Here is a 5,625-nt window from a genome sequence, read left to right on the forward strand (position 1 = left end):
CAGGTGCTCAGAGATGAGTCTGAGCTTCTCTGTGGCCCTGAATTCTGCTTTCCTCCCTGCTGGCTCCACAGATGGGCAGGCCCCCTTATCACTTTCATTTGTATCCTGGGGGTGGGTGTGGGGCTCCATAAAGGCAAAGGAAAGGGCTGGAACTGGAGAGGGGATGACAGTGTGGGCAGGAACAGCAGTGTCCGTCATGGACCAGAGAATGGAGTTTTTCCTGATATGCAAAAGGCAGAGTGAAGGGTCCAGAGTGCTGTGGCACAGACTAAATAAATCATCATCGTCTGGTCTGGCTGGCCTGGGGTGGAGAGTCCCTCCTGGGCCTTAATGACAGCCCTGTGGCAGAGTCCACTCACCCAGCTGGACCTATTCCCAGAGCTCTTCCACATGAAGGGCAGTCTGGACACAGTTTCTCCCTTGGCTGGTAGTGAGGAGGGCTGGAGCTGACTTTACCCCGCCCCCTGCTTCCTTGTGGAGCCCCCCTGGAGCCCACTCAGTGAGTTTCCCACCTGACAAACAAAGGGGGAGGTGGGGCTCCCCGTGGGGACTGAGCTAGGGAACACTGTGCAGCCTTTAGGACAGATGTCCGGGGAGCTACTTTACTGTCCTGAAAAAACACTTTAGGAAAATCTCATCATGGGAGAGTCAGGTTTAAGAATAACCCGGACAGGCGTCACCGCCTACCGCCGCTTCCCTTGCCCGGGCCTTCGCCGCGAATCCGGCTTCTGGGCTCTCCTCCCGTCGCTGAGCAGCCGGGCACCAGGCCCGCCCGCCCGCCCGCCCTTCCTCCCGGTGCCGCCAAGGCCCAGGCTCCGCACACACAAGTTTCTGCCGCCCGAAGAAGCTAGAGGAGAAGGCGAGGGAGGACGGACACCTCAAGCGGCAGCGATATGGAGGCGCTTCCCCGCCCAGGAGCCGGCGGCCGGGACAGCTGGGACTACAGGCACCTGCCATAATGCTCAGCTGTTTTTAGAGACAGGGTCTCTCTCTCGCTCAGGCTGATCTCCAACCTGTGAGCTCAAGCAATGCACCCACCTCGGCCTCCCAGAGAGCTAGGATTACAGGCCTGAGCCACTCCACATGGGCTGCAACAATGATCTTAAGTACAGCTTTGATCATGTCACTTATTCCTTTGTTTGGAAAGTCGGTGATATCACATTTTGTGCTAAATGAAGGCTAGGCTCTTTCCTGAGTAGGGTATGTGAAGATTAATACTCTGCTTCCCATTTACCTTGAAGAATTATCTTGAGGCTTGGTGCCCATTGCTCAGGGGTTAGGGTGCCGGCCACAATACACCGGGGCTGGGGGCTTTGAACCTGGCCAGGGCCTGCTAAACAACAATGACAACTACAACAACAGCAAAAATAGCCAGATGTTGTGGTGGGCACCAGTAGTCCCAGCTACTTGGGAGGCTGATGAAAGAGAATTGCTTAAGCCCTGGAGTTTGAGGTTGCTGTGAGTAGACGCTACGACACTATACCGAGGGCAACGTAGTGAGACTCTGTCTCAAAAAAAAAAAAAATTACTTTGAGCAGCTTTTCTTGGCACTTAACTCCATACTGTGGACAAATGGAATATTTGTGTTTCTTCTAGCTTCATACTTGGATCACTGAATGTTCTTAATTAGCAGAAGACTCTGACTTGCTGATTGAGCAGATCCTGAACTTACTTAAGGATATTTGGAACTTCACAGAATTTGGGGGAGGGCTAGAGAACCAGGCTTAAGGTTAAGCTTCTAGAGACAGTTATGTCTCAAATCGCATCTGAGAAGTATTACTCTTTTGCTCACCAAGCTACCTAACTAGTGCCACTTCCGAGCTAGGAATTTGATTCTGCAGCCAAATGGGGCCTCCTCCCACATTGTAGATCAGTAATATCTCTACTGTTGTCTATACCAGCCAAAAGGTGGTAGCCCCTCATAGAGCCCACTTTCTCATGTGGCTCACTTCCAACTGAATTCTTATGCCAGTGCTTCTGAATGTCTATGTCATTGTTGCAGATCATTCAAGTGGCACATTATCTTTTTTTTTTTTTTTGAGACAGAGTCTCACTATGTCACTCTCAGTAGAGTGCCATGGAGTCACAGCTCACATCAACCTCAAACTCCTGGGCTTAAGCGATTCTCTTGCCTCAGCCTCCCGAGTAGCTGGGACTACAGGAGCCCACCATAACACCCAGCTGTTTTTTGGTTGCAGTTATCATTGTTGTTTAGCTGGCCCGGCCTGGGTTCAAACCCACCAGCCAAAGTGTATGTGGCTGGCACTGCAACCATTGTGCTACAGGTGCTGAGCCAGGCACATTATCTTTTAAGCCTAGTCAATCATTGATTACTCTTCCTATTGCTTATGTGATGTCATCTAATTCCGGTGCTTCTAGGGAATATTCTATTTCTAAACATAGGGAATCCTTGAAATCAGATGGCTTACCATGGAGAACAAACCTCATGCAGACACTGGGGAGCCACAGTAGAGGGAGCAGGACTCCTCACTAGACATATAGGACTTCCGGCCCCTTCAGAAATGGTCATCTTCATCCAAACTCATTACCCCTGATAACTGCAGCCAGGCTGGCACTGTACACTCAGAGGAGTCAAGCAATGGTTTGGAAAAGACAGGGAGGGGCAAGGCTTTAATATCACAGCTCAGGACAGTTGGGCCTACCTGCTTATATGATCGTATGGAGATGCTTAAGTTAGAGGACAAGGATTTAATACAAAAAAAAATTAAGTTAGAGGATAAGGAAATAAACAGTCATCAACTCTGGACTGCAAGTACAAATTTGAGAGCTACAGCAAAGAGGACTTTAGTGCCTCTTCCTCTACTCATAGGAGACAGGCCTTAGACATGACATAGAGTGACTTACCTAAGCCCATTATGATGAACTCAAAGGATTTTGAATCTCTAAAATATTTAATGCCTAGTCAACAGGCAGTAGATGGAGTTCCCATTCAGCCCTCTGTGAGGACTCAGTTGTGGCTTATAGAACAGTTGTGGACTAACCCTTTGGAAGGTAGAACTACAGAAGATTCTTACAGTTTAGCTCCTTAGCAACAACAGCAAATTGAAGAGTTTCGATGAGGAACTGAAGCACCAAATACAGGTTTTGACTGGATCGTCTCATCAAAGTTATTTACCTTCTGACTATCAGGATTTCAGTCAGTGGGAATCAATGTTGAAAGTAAAAGAAGGATTTCTAAGGCAGAAAGAAATTGTAATTGATCGGCAGAAACAGCTAATTATTCACCTACAAGAGAAGATACAGGATAATGAATTATGGGCGCAACATGCCACGTTAGGACATTATGTAAACTGTGAGGATTCTAATGTGGCTAGTTTGCAGCCACAGTATGAGGACACTTCACTCCAGTCTCCATTTTCAGAAGAATCAGTGTCCCATTCCCAGCAAGAAGAACTTGACCAAAAGCTTGCATCTCCTGAGAAAGAAGGTTTACAGCTCAATGAGTTTCTCAAACAAAAAATAAGCCAATTTAGTGAGGAGAAGAAGAAATTGGAGGAAAAGCTTAAAACCAGAGATAGATACATCAGTAGCCTGCAAAATAAATACCAGAAGCAATGTGAACAAAACAAAGAAAAGCAGAGAAGAATTGAGACCTTGGAAAAGTATCTGGCTGATCTTCCAACTCTAGATGATGTACAGAGTCAGAGTCTACAGCTGCAGGTTCTAGAAGAAAAAAATAAGAATTTGCAAGAGACTTTGACAGCTACAGAAAAAAAGCTTGACGAGATCAAAAAACAATGTCAAGATAAAGAGGCCCAGTTAATATGCCAGAAAAAGAAAGAAAAAGAGTTAGTAACTACTGTTCAGAGTTTGCAACAAAAAGTAGAACGATGTCTTGAAGATGGAATTCGCCTCCCCATGTTAGATGCAAAACAGCTTCAGAACGAGAACGATAATCTCAGGGAGCAAAACGAGACTGCTCGTAAGATAATAGACAGTCAACGAGGTGAGACTGACAGAATGACTTTAGAACTTCAGTCTATGCAAGGGAAACTTTCTAAAGAGAAACTGGCCACTCAAAATATGATGGAGGAGCTGGAAAGGAAAGAAAGACGCCTACAGAGATTAACAAAAGCGTTGCTTGAAAACCAAAGACAGACAGAAAAGATGCGCTCTTTAACGGATCAGGGGCAGGAAGCAGACCCCTTGGGACAGCTGACCCTTCTTTCCAAACAGCCTCTATTTGATTTCACTGCGATTGATCAGCTGTTCAAGGAAATGTCCCATTGTTTGTTTGACTTGAAAGCGTTGTGTAGTATTCTTCATCAGCGTGCTCAGGGCAAGGAGCCTGATCTTTCATTATTACTGGGAATCAGATCAATGAATTGTTCAGCTGAGGAGACCGAGAATGACCATAGTCAAGAATCACTCACTAAAAAATTGTCCGATGTGTGCCAGTTACGGAAGGACATTGATGAGTTAAGGACTTCAATATCAGACTGCTATGCTCAGGACATAGGAGACAACTGCGTGACCCAGTGATCAAGTGTGGGCCTCACAGCAATAATGACCTAGTGTTAAATGCTGCTGTGTGACGGTTCTTTGTATTTCTCTGTAGGAGTCGTAATGGAAAGGAGAAAGTGACATATGGCTTGCTCATAGGTTGTTTTTCTGTGAATTAGTTTCATTGAAGGGAAAAGTGGATATAAAAAGGCTTATCAGGCCAAAAAAAAAAAATCAAATAACCTTTGAAAAATATGATAAAGTATACAAGAAACTACTGATTAAGTCTGTATTCTCAAACTAGCTGAGAAGAATGCCCTTCAGATAAAGGGGTAGAATTTCTGTTAATCCTGTAGTTTTGTCTGTTTATATGTGCATGTATGTGTGTTTTGTAGGTATGTATGCTTTGCTCACAAAATTAAAATATATGGGTTTCTAGGGTGAAAGCAAAGTTTTTGAGAAAGGCACACACTGTTTATTCTGGTACTTCTTTCATACAGAAGCTTGTGTTGTACTTTGGGGCTTTCAAAGGCTGGCTAACCAAGACTTTCAACACCAAACTGGTATTCTGATAGTCGTAGAGCAGGCAAAACCATTTGTGTTTTGGACAATCACTGTGCTGAGATGATGAGGTTGTGGTCTTGGGCTGATTTTAGTAGGTAGTACTATAGACAGGTCAGGTTGTGGATTTCCTTAGAGGGGTGAAATTTTGACGCGATGATCTTTTTTTTGTTAGCGTTTTAATGTATGTATCACAAGGACATTTAACGTAATTTGAACTAATTGTAAAATGTTCCTTGCTATTTTATCATTTTTAATTTATATTTGATGTATATCAATATAAATAAAGCATTATAGAACTAACGCAAATCTTCTAAGGCTTCCGATTATTACTATAAAAGAAAGATTAACAAAGTGACCCTGGCACAGTAACTTATTTATCTAAATCACAATGTTTACTTTTTAACAATTTTGTATCTCTTTTAAATTTGAAACTAAGATAAAGCCAACACATATTCTTTTTTTTTTTTTTTTATTGAATGGTAACTATGTACATTAATGCACTTCTGGGGTACAGTGTAGGGTTTTCACATGCAATCTGAAATACTTCCATCAAACTGGTCAACACAGCCTTCATGTCATTTTCTCAGTTATTGCTTT

The 5,625-nt window shown here is 44.0% G+C and overlaps 1 pseudogene; it reads left to right on the forward strand.

The window, feature by feature from the left end:
* The first annotated feature begins 2,338 nt into the window (after positions 1 to 2,338).
* Positions 2,339 to 4,503, forward strand: LOC100943838 (annotated as a pseudogene).
* The last annotated feature ends 1,122 nt before the right edge of the window (positions 4,504 to 5,625 follow it).

Source organism: Otolemur garnettii, unplaced genomic scaffold, assembly GCF_000181295.1.
Source record: "Otolemur garnettii isolate 467f Iridium unplaced genomic scaffold, OtoGar3 scaffold00250, whole genome shotgun sequence".
NCBI lineage: Eukaryota > Metazoa > Chordata > Mammalia > Primates > Galagidae > Otolemur > Otolemur garnettii.